Genomic DNA, 16,033 nt, shown 5'->3' on the forward strand with positions numbered 1-16,033 from the left:
CAGCTTGGCCAAACAATGACTAAATCAAGACATGAAAAGTAGCCACTGCCAACAGTATCTGAAGTGTCTGTCTGGAGGGGCATTAACTGTTTGGGTGGGTCCATATTGAATAAACTGAGGTCCTGAAATAGAAACAGGAAAAGTGGAAACTGGACCTTTTCTGAAGATGGAGTATGCTGGGGAGTGGGTGTCCTGAAAGTTCACCTGCACTGAACATCTGCACCTGAACATCACCTTTAGGGGGCTTCCAGTGGATCTTCCCCATTGCTGAGCATGAGCTCAGGGATACCAAGAATGTTAAAGGCTGTTCTAAAGTCTCCATACAGCCAGAAGATAAAATACCACTGCTTCAGAGTGCCAGCAGAAACACAAGAAGATATACGAAGAGGAAGAGGAGAGTGGCTCTCCAGACCCTCAGCATGTCACTGACTGTTGAAAAAGCACTTCCCATGGGTACTGGGAAGACATGGAAACATCAGCCTCTGTGCCCGACCAACACTTCACAGAAGAGAGCAGACTGGAACAAGAGAAATGTTCTTTAGTGGCCACACATCCATCAGTGAGCCATTATAAATCAGAACAGTCATACAAGCCACATAATTCATAAGGCACAGCATCAACCCCCTTGACTAACTCATGTAGATCAGCTGTTAATGTCTGCCTGCTGCTCTGGAGCTCCTCCCCAAGTTCTTTTGGCCAGAGAGGTCCTCAGCTCTGGTGACTAACACGTAATGACAAAGAAATAATCTTGCCTGATCCTGGTGCTTTTCATTTAAGGATGTAGAAAGGATTGCGTATAAATACTGCATGATTAACATCCAGCAGAAGGAAAAGCATGGCTCTACTCATCTAACAAAGTCACCACCACCAGTAATCTGCTGGGGAGGGAGGAGGCACGCACAGGTAAGGCTTTATGCTGAAAGATCTTAGCTTCAGCTCCTATGACACAAAGTGAGACTAACACGTTCTCCCAAGATCCACCAGCCCTGCCTATTTAGCCACAGAATTACTCACAGTAGGGATGGCTTTTCAATAAACGAGTGCACTGCACAACAGGACAGGCCTTGCTGCAGCCTATAGGCATGCCAAGTGATGCAAGTCATTAGTGCACTTCCTAGCAATTAAGCATGCATCTGATGCCTATGATATCTTTCATCAATGGACTACAGACACCCCTGAGAAGCTCCTTTTTTTTTCCCCTTCTTATGTTGGCAGTCTTTTATAAGCCCCAGTTGTACCAAAGGGCCCCATCATTGAGTTCACGCATTTTAGCATTTTTGGTGGCTTTCACAAAATCGCTGTTTATATCCCCTCTCCATCGTGCTCTTCTACTCAGGAGCAAGAGTTTTCCGAATCCCAGAGAATTTCTTGTCTGCTTCTCATTGAAGTGGAGAGATGGAAGAGTGGGCAAGCAAACCAACAGCATGGCAGCGGGAGATGTGCAGAGAAATGGACAGATGCTCACAGACAACGCCAGCTGAGAGTCCTTCTATAAACAGTGGAAGAAAATGGCATTATCTTGATACATCTTCAAAAGTCAAAGAGAAAACACATGTATGATCTATGCAAATGTATCTTAGTTAGTCATATTGCCAAACACTCCCTTTGCATTTAATCTAATCGGTATTGTACTGAGTTGTCAGCAATCTGCAGTAGCCTCCAGGCACTAATGAGTTCCCATCAAGGTGTCAATGCCTCTGGCATTAACCTCAATTAGGAGCAGTTAAGGAGATCGCTGAATGAAAGGTCTGCCATCCATTGCTCAGACATTCCTCGGACCACAGCCTGCAGCCTCCCACATGGAGGAGGATGGCAGACTGGCTGCCTACTGCCTTCTCGGTAAAGAAGCCTCACATCTATAACATTAACGTTAATTACCAACTCTGCCTGTTTTGACATGCATGGAAAAAAAAAAAAATCAATAGGAACCCTATTTAACGATGATGTTCAATGAGGTCCCCAGGTGAAGAAGTAGGCTGTGACAATAAAACAATAAATGTCTGTAACTTATTCAGAACTTTTAAAAGAACTTTTTTAAAAGGAATAATCATGCCAAAGAACAGAAAGTCTCAATAGCAGAGTTATACTTACAGGAAAAATAATCCACACCACTTTAACTCTGCTTCACTTATCTCTCCCCACGCTTCTTGAAAGATTCCCTTACAATGTATTAGGTTCAAATGCCATCCTGCACAGCCATTCACAGGTAGGTCTGCTTTTCTTGGGTGATATTAAGGGTGGATTACAATTGCTTTCAAGGCTATGTCCCAGAGTAGGATGGTCTCAGCACAGCCGGGGGGACCCACAAAGCCACACTCAGTCTGGGACCAGTTCTCTATTTGGCAGATTGCTGTTCAGCCCCAAGGACTTGCATATTTATGCCGGAGAAAGTCATTTGACAATAGTAACTCTTTGAGGTTGGAAATCCTCAAAGGATTTGTCAGCCAACGTAAAATCTTGGTTATGTTAGTCTACCATTACAATTATTGCAGCAGGCATTCTGAGTTCATACCAACACATTCCTAAAAGTCTCTAAAAAAAAACGTAGGTAATATCAGAAGGAAAAAAATCCCACCTGCCTTTCCACCATCCTTGCCATCAGCCCCTCCACAAAGTCTTTACATACACCAGCCATGGCCGTATCTCCAGCTGTATCCTCTGGGCAAAACAACTCTGGAGCAGCCTCTTACACTATATGAGAACCCCACACTGAGCCCCTTACCCACTGCACCGTGACTTTTAGATGGTGGTCTTTATCAAGTACAACAACAACAACAGAAATAAAAGGAATAAAGAATCCAGGCACACAAACCTGAGTGTGTCAGGAGCACCAGAGTAATTTAACTAACTCCCTATGGGACTCTTCTCTTCCACAGTAGAAGCCCTACACGATTTTCAGTAAGGCTGAAATGAATGACCACAGCAGCAGGCTTGCTAAGCTTGCCTAGTTGTATGATGGCATTCTGCTTAGGATCACTGTAAAAAGTGTTCTTTGAACTCTCTCAGCGTCCTCCAGCCCCTTCTTCCTTCCTCCTTATCCCCAAGGCAATGACTTTTATCTCCAGGTCTCCATTTCTTCTCTGCAATAATTAGAGGGCTTCCAAGCCTTTCTCTAGAGGTGACAGCATTGCCTACTCCTCCTCCACCTGAGATGCCAAGCTCTGCTTCTGCAGAATATTTATTTAGCCTAATCTACATCAGACAAGCTCGTCCTTCCCTGGTAATGAAAATCTGCTGTCTGGGATAGCCAGGCCAGACACGATTGGATTCTTCTGGGTGCACAATTCAGACCACACTGCAGTGAGCTGTATGATAAGCAAAGACAGAAAGGAGCTGCACACAGACAGCTTCCCATTACCTCATTTACCAAGCTTCATGGTCAAACTAATTCGGCTGTTTGTGACTTTTCCAACTCCAAGTTAAGTTTGTTCCTGGACACATCACTCCCAATCCACATTCTTGTACATTCACTAACCTTAAACCTAAACAAGCCTTTGTCTCTATAGCATATTCTTCCTTGATGTATGATAGCAGAGCCACTACAGTCTCTGCTCATGACAGATACCTCCAAGCCCATCAGTAGAGTTGAGTGTCTCACTCTAGCTCTGGCCAGCAAGAGATCTTGCCTTTGCCTTTAATTAATCAATGATCTCCAATAGATTTGTACTGTTAATCCAAGTTATAAGAACCTTGCTTAACGAGCAGTTTTCTTTTTTGCTTCTCCCCAAGGTCCAGGAAACTGCAACCATAAAGAAAGTTCCTTAAACATCAATAAAGAGGAAAAGTCACAGCCTCAGAAACTGAAAAACATCAGCCTTAAACTGATACGTCCTACCCATCATGGAGCAGTCACACTATTACACATATGCTTCTCTAATAGGTTCTAGAAGTTTGAGAATTTCTGAATGATCTCAGTTTCTAGAAAGAAGGAAAAGGCTTTTCTTTTCCTTCCCTAGATGGAAATATATAAAAGGCTGGAAGGAGGTTCAATACATCTATTTGCTTACAGGAACTGGAAACAAATGCTATAAACCAAATGAAAAGCCACTCTGCACTCTCTCCCACACCACCAACTGCAGTTGGCAATCTACAACAAAACTAAGAACAAAAGATCAGAAAAATCAAACGGTGGGAGTGGAATCCAGGACACATAAGAAAAAAAGACAGGTGTTGTAATTATCATTACATGGCAGTGGTAATTTTGACCAAAATGAGCACTTGACCAAGAATATACTAGTTGAAAGCCATCTAATCAGATGTAGATACGTGCACTGTAGAAGTCTTGTGTATAGATAACAGTATCTCAACTAGGTATAAGAAGCTCCATTTACAGTTAGCACAGGGGAACTGTCACCTCAAATATGCTGTTCATCCCTTTCAGGCATCTGCTTTAGGATGAGATGATTTGTGCCTCAAAAGAAGCTGTTCCATTTTTCTCAGATGGGAATGTTTACACTGTAAATCTCTATGGTTTATATGCCTGCACTTGGTTAGATGAATCCCACTTCATGAATTTTTCATTATTTGTAGTCATTACATGGGACTGGATAGCTCTTTAAGAGATGCATATAACTTGACCAGAAGCACAGGTTTGATACAAAAAGAAAAAATACTAGACAAGCTTCTATCATCCTAGGAAAATAAGACTCAGGCTTTGAATATACATCCCTGAACCTTGATTTGTAACAATGAAAGTAGCTATATTTTGGGGTTATATTATTATTCTATTCTTCATTTACTTGGTAGTTCAAACTACGTGGCCTTAATTTAAAAATCAAGCGCCTTTGAGTTCTGCTTTACCATATGGCAAAAGAACTCTGTTAAACAGTTTCAAACACCGTATATCCAGTTTAATATCCTTGGAGCTAAGTTGCTCGAAATGTTTGTTTGCTGCAAAAGTCAGTTTTTCGTCAGTAACTTCTGACAAAAAGAAGTCCCTTTTATATATTCTGTGTCTTCCTCTAGTAAGAGTCGTCATCCCTGGCAGTGTTCAAGAGGCACCTGGAAGAGGAGCTAGGGAAAATGGTTTAGTGCTTGTGGTAGCAGTGGTGATGGGAGGGCAGTTGGGCTAGATGATCTTACAGGTCGCTTCCAACCTTGCGATTCTATGATTCTATGATCTTAAGGTCTTCCCTGAGCTCCTTTTCTCCAGACTGAACAATGCCAGTTTCCTCAGCCACTCCCCATAAGAGCTCCAGATCCTTCACAGCTTAACTGTCCTTCTCTGGATATGCTCCAGGCCCCCAACATCATCTTTGTAGTCAGGGGACCACAGCTGAACACAGTACTCAATGTGCAGCCTCACCAATGTGGATACAGATCACCTCACTAGTCCTGCTGACTGCACTATTTCCTGATAGAGGCCAGATGCTGTTGGTACTCTTGGCCACCTGGGCACACTGCTGGTTCACATTCAGCCAGCTGTCAGCCAACACCTCCAGATACTTTCCTGCCATGCTGCTTTCTAGCTGCTTTGCCCCAGGCCTGTAGTGATGCATAGAGTTTTTGTAATAGAAATGCAAGACGCTGCACTTGGTCTTGTTAAAATTCATGTAACAACACCTTTCCTTTAAACCAGATTCATCAACTTAGTTCTTTATGTCTGGAAGGTATTCTTACAACCAATAAAACACAGAGGCTGTAGGAATGAATCTCCAAGAAATTTGGAACTAGCTCATAAGAAACTAGAGCTGTTGCCTTACCTATTTACCTCTTGAAGAAGGCAGGAGATTAGGAATAGGGCTCAGCTCCTCCTGAAAAGTTACAGAAGAACAGTCCGAGAGACTTTTCCAGATGAACTTCTATCAGTACTTGGAGATGTCACATCGCTTGCTGTTCACTGTTTCTCTATGCACCAGCACTAACAGCAGTCATAAAGCCCACCTCAGCAAAAAGGCCACAATTTCTGCTCACAATAGAAGTTTTGAATTTATATAATCCTTTATCACCTCACAAAGTAATGGCTCATTGGATTTTTTTTTCTTTTTTCAGGAATTGCTGTCAGCAGGAGACATTATTCTCTTTCCAGCCCTGTTCATGCTTTAGCACAAAGAGCCGAGTTCAGCTGCCTTGAACCTACAGCTAGTAAAGTTTCTCACATGGAAAATGGCTGCTTGAAGGTCCTCCCATGCACAGTAGCACATCCATCAGTGGGCTTACTCTTACCACCTCTTCTGAAGAGGCACTGATGGTCAGTAACTCTTGGCATGGACACATCAGTTTTTTTGTCACAGGTAAGACAAGTGATACAGTCAGTTAGACCACAGCTGAAGTGATGCTCAGAGAAACCTGTGATGTACATCTGCCTTGCCTCCAAGTGATGCTAGGACTACTCTGTGTCTTTCACTTCTCTCCAAGGAAAACCATCAAAGCCACAACCCACTCCGCATGAATCCAGTGTCTCCAACTGCAAGAGGCAGGGAAAAAAAGATATGTATCCAGACATAGGTGACAGAAGAGATTGCCTAAATCAAAAGAAATCCATCTGAGTCACTTTTAGCAGTTGTAGTGCTATAATGGGATGGAAAATACTGTGATAATAACAGGGTGACAAAGTCTTTCACTACAGTAAATGAGAACAAGCACAAATGCTGCAGCTGTGGACACAAGAATGAAGGAAAAGAATCGCTTACCTTTGGAAGGCCACAGGCATGCAGGGACTCCAGGAAGATCCCCTCACCTCACTGCCAACCCTTAAATGAAGGCTCAGAAGGGCTGGATCCTGGCTCCAGCCCTTCTGGTCATTCAGTACATTGCATGCAGCTGAGCTCCCTGGGTTGGCCCTGCCTTCCCACCAGGTGCTCCATCACTGGCTCAGGCCATGACTTAGCATTTCCCCTATAGCAGTCAAAGCCTGTCCCTTTTCACTCTCATGGGTTTTGTGAAAGTGAGAGAACATCACAGCAGGAGTAATAATGCATACATCTTTATGAAAACCTGAAACAAGGAGATATCCAACAGGAATACACCACAATTATTCTTTAAACTATAAAACATCAAGTTGCTTGGTATTATAATTTCTTTTAAGAGTATACCACAATTATCTTTGATCCAGCATGACCATGTGGAACTAGAATTTGATTTCCTGTTTAGTTGGGTTTTATATTTTGAAGGATTTTGCTTTTTGAGAGGAGAATTATGTGTCTGATGATCACAAAATCCAACTCAGACATGCTGAATCATGACATCTCAGACAGCTCAGACCATGGTTTTGAAAAGGAACTATGGACACCTTCAAATAATGAGGCAGATTTCACCCACTGGAAATCAAACCATGGCATATTATGCTAATTTCCTGATGCAGTTAAGCTTTAAGTAGGAAAGCTGAAGTCATACTACAAGATCAACAGTGCCTTCTATAGTAGACTTTGGGATCAGAACCACAATGCCTGAAGGAGGCTGCAAAGGGCTTTGAAGGAAATATCTTCTTGGAAATACATCATGGGGCCCTATTTTGGTTTGTTCCTGATTTTGAATTATGGAGCTCACATCCCCATGAGAATGAGATTCTCTCCAATCTGTTTATGAAAAAAATAATATAACAGTATCAACTCCCTGGCAAGAACATTTGCAAGGCTTTGAATAGATAATATTTCTGTTTCTTGCTAAATCATTTCAAACAAAAACAAAGAAGTGACAAGGGAAAGAAAAGTTTAACATTCCTGCTGCTTCTGCCAAATGAAACAACAGCCAGGCAGGCATTCAGAGCTTCATGCTCTGGATTCTCTCGCTCTGTTTTTGAACAGGAAATACATCAGTCACGCTACAGCATCTATTCAAATTCTATAGCATCTCCATATCAAAAATCATATTGAGATTTGGCATGCTGCTGTTGCACATAGGGATTTATCCACAGATTTGTTGTTGTCTGGAGACACAGCCAGCATCTCCTCTGCTTCATCAGATGGCTCATCTACTCAGCAGATCGAAAACAGCGCCAGGATTTCTCTTTTCAGAGAATGTAGAAAGAAACAGAGGGAGAGGCAAAGCTGATCCTAGCAACAACTATACAAACAAAACCCTCAAGCAAATACTTTCATATCTATCAGCTACAAATGATCAAAATTTCTTCACTGAAAAAATCAAACCTGAAGTTGTTTTCATACTGCATCATTCTCTTCTGCAGCACAGGAGGATTAGTCAGATAGGAGTACAGTGTCTATTCAGCATTGTGACTTATGATCCCAACTGAAGACATATTATTTTCAAACAACAATATTTTCTTAGGTAAATAGTGTCATATTCACCTCAAGTTTTTTCAGTGAATGCCGTGGGTATGGATTAGTGATTGCCTTATTGTTTGGTAAAAAATGAAATACAGAACAAAATAAAAAGGATCCTACTGTTAACCACAACTTTTCTGCAGAAAAAATGAAACAGCAGGGTAACATTCAGAATATATGGATCATAGAATCATTAATGCTGGAAAATACCACTAAGGTCATCTAGTCCAACCATCAAATGGGCTGACAGAATTTGCTGCCTCGAGGAGACAGTGTTGAATGAGTTAACAAAATGTCATTTCCATGTTTTCTGCTTTTTTCTATCAAACCAATACGTAAAAAAAGAGACTGAATTAAACCTCTCAGGTAATTTATGGCTTTCCATTTAACCAAATGAAAATAACAATGAGCTAAGTGGAAGCTCAACAATTTTTTATGTATATTCATAACTCTTCTCATTCTTCACGTACTGCTGCTCATCAAAAACGTACCCCAGTGAGAGCTCTTTTTGTGACTCACCACAGGTATAGATGACATTCAGATGCTTTTGGATGCCGGGATAACAAGGATCTCCAAATTCATAGGTGCTGGCATATATGCTACAACTTCTTTTCCCATGGCAGCGTTTGATCATGAGTTGGAGAGCAGTAGCTGACTTGCAGTCTATAAAGAAAAAAGGACAGGGCATGGAAAAAAGATCTCAGGAGTCTCTTTCCAGTGCATTTATCCAGAAACACTACATGCTTCCTTGTAAATTAAACAACTGCCATAGAAAAAGAAAATACATGGATAACAGTTAAAATATGCATGTGGAATTCATTATCATTTATTTAGCTGTCTGATAATGCAACTGATCACAGCAACATGCAAAATTATTTGCAACTTTCCACTCTATGGGTATGAGCAAGATGGGCTTTGTGAACTTGTTCATGGAAGAGTAAAATTGATTTGAGTGTGTAGATTTTTTTCCAGATTTTTCTTGTTTCATTTTGAGAGGAAGAGAGAGAGTGAGAGTGGGTTTGTGAGGTTTTTTAGCCTTTGCTATGTACAAAAGAGCTGTCTCAACTCTGCAGATTCCTACTGCTACTGCAGACAGAAGTGGTCATTGTCCCTGTCTGTTCTTAGCAGATACTGTATTTCTAAGCCTAAGAAGGGATACAACGAGGTTAAATAATTACAGTTTTACTGTCTACCATCTAGGTAGAAATATTCTATTAATTGTGTTTGTTCCATGCAAGTACAAATATTTGTCAGATCAGGACTTGAGAATACACAAAACTCCAAAAGTAAGTACTTACCAGATTGTTTGCTACTGTTTTCTCATGTAAAGCAGAGAGGACAAGCTCTCCAAATTTTCAATGCCAGACTGACAGTTTGCTTTCACTGTCCAACCATAGCCAATGACAGTGGGAATCAACAAGATAGTTTTTGTTTAACATTAAGAAGTTACAGCAATAGAAAATCTATGGAGAAAAGAATACAAACCCATTTGGTCACTCATTAAGAAGCAGGGAAAGGGAAAATAGACCCTAAAAGGTATTGAATGATACAAAAAGTACGATGGTTTTACACCAATAGGCAACTGAACACCACTATGTTGCTCTTTTTCTCTCCTTCAACAGATCAAGTGGAGAAAATATGATAAAAAAAAGATCACAAGTTGAGATGAGTACAATGAGATATAAACCAGTTACTGTTACAGAAAAACAGATGAAACATTAGGGAGATTAATGTAATTTGTGAGCTGCTGCTATCAAATGAGAACAGTAAGAACTGAAAGCAAACTACTAACACCTTCATCCCCACCTACCCTCCTTCACCTCCTCCTCCTGAGTGGTGCAGAGAATGGCACACTGGGGCTGAGGTTAGTCCACAATACTTACTAGAGCTGGCTAGTTTAGAACATGGAGTGAGAGAGCAGGGGTTGCTCCTGGGCTGCAGGGAATTCTGCTCTGCACCTGAAGCACCTCCTGCTCACCTTCTGCACTGAGGGTTGCAGGGTTGCTTCTCTCCCATTTCTCATCCTCTCTCCCAGCTGCTGTTGCACAGCAGTTTTTCCCTCTCCTCAGTCTGCTCTCCCAGAGCATGCCCAGCATTGCTCAGGGCTCAGCTCTGGCCATTGGCAGTCGCTTAGGAGCAGCTGGAGCTGGCTGTGATCTGACATGGACAGGGCAGTGCGGGGCTCTGCTCACAGAGGGCACCCCTTGCAACCTGCTGTTTAACAAATGCCAGAGGTTCCAATGGAAACACCTGGCCTTTGTCTTTTTGTCAAAGGTCCAATAAGAGAAACTCATCAAATCTACTCACTAGACAAGATTTCATGAAAGGCGTCTATTCTTTTTATTTGTTTTGGTGTTTTGGTTCTCACACAAAACAGACAGCATTCCAGGGCAGTGCAGTGGCCTCACTCCGCAACACTCCATGGGAGGATGAGGAATTACCCACACATCTTCCATGGCTGGTCCTGGGATCATCAGCCTTTGAGTTCTCCTCCTGTAGGAACGAGTAGTTTCAATGGTTACAAGCCACAGGCTCTGCTCTCCAGCTCAACAGACTGAATTGACTCTTCAGGATCCAGCTCTGTAGAGTCAGCACACTGAATATGCTGTATGCTAACATGATAATATCACCAGCTTCTCTAGACACCATCAGTCATATCTTGGTATTGACAAACTCCTTTCTACCATGCAGAAAGCTACAATCTCTATCCATACTGACCTTAGCAGCTTCATTGGCACTTCAAAACCAAACAAGGCCTGGATCCTTGCACACCAAGTTTAAGAGTTATCCTGTTAGCATGATTTTGCCAACTGGCATTATGCTAGACACTGCAGAAGTCCAATGTGAGATATCACAAGGGCTGTTTCCAATTGTCAGTTTGCAGTAGGTTTCCCTGGATATTCTGAGGAGAAGAGCAGGGGTGCATGATAGAGGATTTCACCACACAGACATGATGTCAGCCAGTCACAGCACCAGGCAGCAGGCTCTTTCTCATCGTATTTAGTACAGTACGTGAGCATAATCCTGTTGCTATATTTTTCAGGTAGTAGCTTTTCCCCAGGAGAAGACAGCCTTGGCTATGCTACCTACCAAAAACAAAATGCCATACTGCCGACAGACAGCTGTGACACCCTGCTGTGGCCTCTTTTCCAGACCACCAACCAATGCAATGGAGCCCAAGTTATAATGGCCAAGCAAGGAGTCATGTAGCTTCATCTGCCAGAGCAGGTCCTAACACTGCTATTCCTATTTGTATTTTAATTGTGCTAAGGACCAGCATATGCTGTTTGGTTAGCATGTTTGCTGGTAAATGAAAACTTCCCTGGCCTATTCCAAGGCCCTGAGGCCAACTGTGTTGGAACAACCAACATTAATACTATTAAATACTCTTACCTTCCAAAATAGTGCTGAAACACGATAGAAATCAACCCTGTCCCATATACAACTTTAAACCAGTTTCTGGACTGATTAGGTGAGTGTCAGTCAGGCCAAGACAACTAATTATGGCAGTGAGTGTAGTATAATTTAACAGTACAAAAGATCTACTTACAGTATCTGTACGCAGGCCCTGGCACTGCTAGTTTGCCACCGTTCAGGTAAGCCTAGATATCCAACTTCTTAGGGCAAAAACCTAAGCCCTCCATATTCACCTAACCACCAGTAGTGTAATGCTTGACTTTCCAATCACCATGCTGCTCCAGCTCAATCTGTGCCAGACAAAATGAGCAGAAAGCAGAAGAGATTCTGCAAGCTCCAATTACACATGTGGATAAGATCCCTCAGCACAGGAAGTAAAGAACCAAGATTTTAAAAGCCCGATTTATACAGAATTTTTAGAGACTTCATTATTGAAAATACTGAACTCATTGAATATTCAAATAATAAGGAAAAGTCACCTATTTGGACTGAAGCACATAAACCATACAGTAACTTCATTGGAAGCAGTATCTGGAGCTTATCCAGTACAGCCTCCTGCTCAGACCAGGGCCAGCTTTGAAGTTACATCAGGTTACTCAGGATTTTGTCTAGGCAAGTTTTAAAAATAATCCCCAACCTCCCTGGGCCATGGCATTCTTCAGCTTAGTTTTTTTTTCCCTGTATCTAATCAGGTTTCCATTCCTGCAGCTTGAATTGATTGCTTTTGTGATTATTTTTGTTGGGTTTGTTTATTTATGTTCGCTTTGTTTTGCATTCCCAAGAAGTCTTCTGCACAGCCACCTCTTAGGTATTAGAAAAACAACAATAACATCCCAACCTGAGCTTCCTCTTCATGAAAACAAGCCAATACAGGTCTTTCACCATCTCCCCACATGCTGTGTGTTCCAGTCCCTGACTACCTTGGTGGCCCTTCACTGGATTTGTTGCAGTTTTTCAACATCTATCTGAGGAGTCCAAAACAGAGTATTCATTTTTTCCATGGTAAGGACAAAGACATTCTCTTAGAATCAGTCATATTCTTCCAGTCCAAATAAATGAATAAATAGACTCTATGGCACAATAACAAAGTATTCACTTTGGTCACAGTGGCAAGTTTTCCCTTATTTTTCCTGCACACAAGCACAAATGCCCTGTGCACTTCCAGAATTGACAGGGCAACTAGCCAATAGTACTTCTTAAACTGAAATTAGCTTGGTCTCCTCTCTCATATTTTGAGCTGTTAACTTGCTGAGCCTCCACATAACACATTGAACTGAAAAAATGCAGCAGCAAGGTCCAAATGGGATCATCTCCCTTGAACACTTCAAAGGATTTGTAATAAAAAGGTCATGCCAATGTGTCCTATCTAGTATCTTTATTCTCTCACTAACAAGAACTGAAGATGTCAAAATATACCTGAGAGACAGATGGGTGATATGTGAGGCTACCAGACCCTCATAAATCACAGTCAGCACCATGTCATCTAGAAGTGACAACATCGTCCTATGTCTTGGGAGTATAAAAATACTCAAATCACTCGTCTCCCTTTTTATGATATACATGCTGGTAATTTAACTTCCAAGAGTAAGTAATACATAAAGGAGCTGGATTGAAGTGGGAATTCCAAGTATATTTGTACTTCTTCATGAGATGATTCCAGGTATGAAGTCTTTACCTCCAGTTGCCTCAGAGAAGCAATAAAATAGAGGTTCTCTTCTCTATAAATGACATAGCTAGCATCCCAAAAAGATGCAGAGGAGGCAAGCCCAGCAATGTGGTAGAGCAGAGTAGGGCTATGACCCCATACAGCTGGCCAAACTCAGTTCCTGTTCTTTAGAAGAGGAAAAGTGGATTTGGCACTCGTTTGCACACTTATTCAGGACATCTCATTTCTCTTGTGGCTTGTTTGTTTAGTAAGTGTAAACACTGCATGTTATATTAAACACTATACTAACATCAGTGACATTAGTACTAACAAGTGATCTCATGTGTCAGATACACGGGGAAGGACACTCACAAATGCTAACACCATAGCTAAGTTTAATGGGAAGTCTACTGCTAAACAGAGCCAGGTCCCTGTCAGGAACCTTTTAAAGCCCACAAAGCTCAAATCCCATAGCAGAGCAATAAAATGCACTTTATGTCCTCACAGATGATAGAGAACGCACTTATGAAGGCTAGGATAGAGTCACCATTTGCTTTCATTAATCTTGGATAGCTCCAGTACACTAAGAATAGATCTGATTCCTGGCTGCAGTGAAACTTCCAATGCAAAAATGCTTAAAGATATAAGCTGTGCTTTTGAAATGTGGTATTTCAAACTAAAGTTTGAAGGACAGTGGGATCACCGCACTTTGTCATCTTTAATCCTGAACATGCTTTCTAAAAGTTGTACTTTCCTCCAGTCTTACTATTGCTGCATGTCTACATGGACTGACTCCACAAAGGCATAGAATCAGAGAATCCTTAGAGTTGGAAAGGACACTTAAAGGTCATCTAGTCCACCTCCCCTGCAATGAACACCACAGCTAGATCACGTTGCCCAGGGCCTGATCCAGCCTTGCCTTGAAAGTCTCCGTGGATGAGACATCCACCACATCATCCTGGGCATCCTGTTCCAATACTTCACCACCCTCACTATAGAAGACTTTTTCCTTATATCTAACCTACATCTCTCCTCTTTAAGCTGGAAGCCATTTCCCCTTGTCCTATCACCACAGACCCTGCTAAAGAGCCTGTCCCCTTCTCTCCTGTCACTCCCCTTTAGATACTGACAGGCTGCTCTGAGTTCACCTCACAGTCTTCTCCATCTGCACAGCCCCAGCTCTCTCAGCCTATGCTGCAGGAGAGGTGTTCCATCCTTTGGATCATTTCTGTGGCTCTCCTCTGGACACACTCCAACAGCTCCATGTCTCTCCTGCACTGAGGACTCCACATCTGGATGTGATGCTCCAGGGGCAGATCGCCTCCCTCACCCCACTGGCCACACTGCTTTGGATGCAGCCCAGGGTATGGTTGGTTTTCTGGACTGCATGGGCACATTGTTGACTCATGTCCAGCTTGCCATCCACCAGTACCCCCAGGTCTCTTTTGGCAGGGCTGCTCTCAATCCATTCATCCCCCAGCTTGTATTAGTAATGGGCCCAGGTCCAGGCCTTACATTTGGATTTGCTGAACCTCCTGAGGTTCACCTGGGCCCACTGCTCAAGCCTGTCTAGGCCCTTCTGAATGGCATCCCATCTCTCTGGTGTGTCAACTGCATCCCACAGCTTGATGGCATCAATAAACTTAGTAAGGGTGCATGTGACACCACTGTTGATGTCACTGATGAAGATATTAAAGAGTACTGGCCCCAGCACCAACCCCTGGGGAACACCACTCATCACCAAACTCCGTCCAGACACTGAACCATTGACCACCACTCTCTGGACTCCATCCTGCAGCCAGTTCTTTGTCCATCAAACAGTCCACCCATCAAATCCATATCTGTGTTGTGGGGTACCGTGTCAAGGCCTTACCAGGATGATCATGAGTCAGCACTGTGCCCTTGTGGTCAAGAAGGCAATGGCATCCTGAGGTGTGTTAGAAGGGGGATAGTTAGCAAGAAGAGAGAGGTTCTCCTCCCCCTCTACTCTGCCCTGGTGAGACCACATCTGGAATACTGTGACCAGTTCTAGGCTCCTCCGCTCAAGGACAGGGAACTATTTGAGAGAGTCCAGCACAAAGCCACAAAAATGGTTAAGGGAGTGGAGTATCTCCCTTACAAGGGATGGCTGAGGGAGTTCGGTCTCTTTAGCTTGAAGGAGAGATTGAGAGGTGACCTCATTAATGTTTATAAGTATGTAAAGGGTGAGTGTCAGGAGGATGGAGCCATTCTCAGTGACATGTAACGGTGGAACAAGGGGCAGTGGGTGCAAGCTGGAACATAGGAGGTATCACGTAAATACGAGAAAAAACTTATTCACAGTAAGGGTAACAGAACACTGGATGGGGCTACTCAGAGAGGTTGTGGGGTCTCCTTCTCTGGAGTCATTCAAAACCCGCCTCGACAGGTTCCTGTGTGATCATTCCAAGTTGGACATGGCTCTGGGCAGCCTGGTCTGATGGTTGGTGACTGCACATAGCAGGGGGTTTAGACTAGATGATCATTGTGGTCCTTTTGAACCCAGGCCATTCTACAATTCTATGACCTGGTCTAGGTGTTCCTGCTCTGGCAGGAGGTTGAACTAGCACCCTGTCTCTCTAGTATAGTTATGCCTTCCCACACTTTATCATGGAAAGGCTCACTGTCCATCCCTCATCCCCCTTCACACTTGGTTTAAAGCCCTCCCAGTGAATCCTACTAGCTTTTCTCTCTGAGAAGACAAACCCCATCCAGTGCCCACAAACGCGGT

General features: G+C 42.8%; 1 long non-coding RNA gene across 1 annotated transcript; it reads right to left on the bottom strand.

Annotated features, from left to right (window-relative positions):
- Positions 1-518: 518 nt before the first annotated feature.
- LOC116236322 (uncharacterized) lies at positions 519-6,879 on the bottom strand. The gene is made up of 3 exons (XR_004168523.2): positions 6,633-6,879; positions 5,703-6,406; positions 519-1,489 (listed from the first exon to the last, which is right to left on the bottom strand). It is a non-coding gene; the product is annotated as an uncharacterized LOC116236322 (long non-coding RNA).
- Between the last annotated feature and the right edge of the window lie 9,154 nt (positions 6,880-16,033).

This window comes from Phasianus colchicus, chromosome 2 (genome assembly GCF_987193195.1).
Source record: "Phasianus colchicus chromosome 2, bPhaCol1.hap1.1, whole genome shotgun sequence".
NCBI lineage: Eukaryota > Metazoa > Chordata > Aves > Galliformes > Phasianidae > Phasianus > Phasianus colchicus.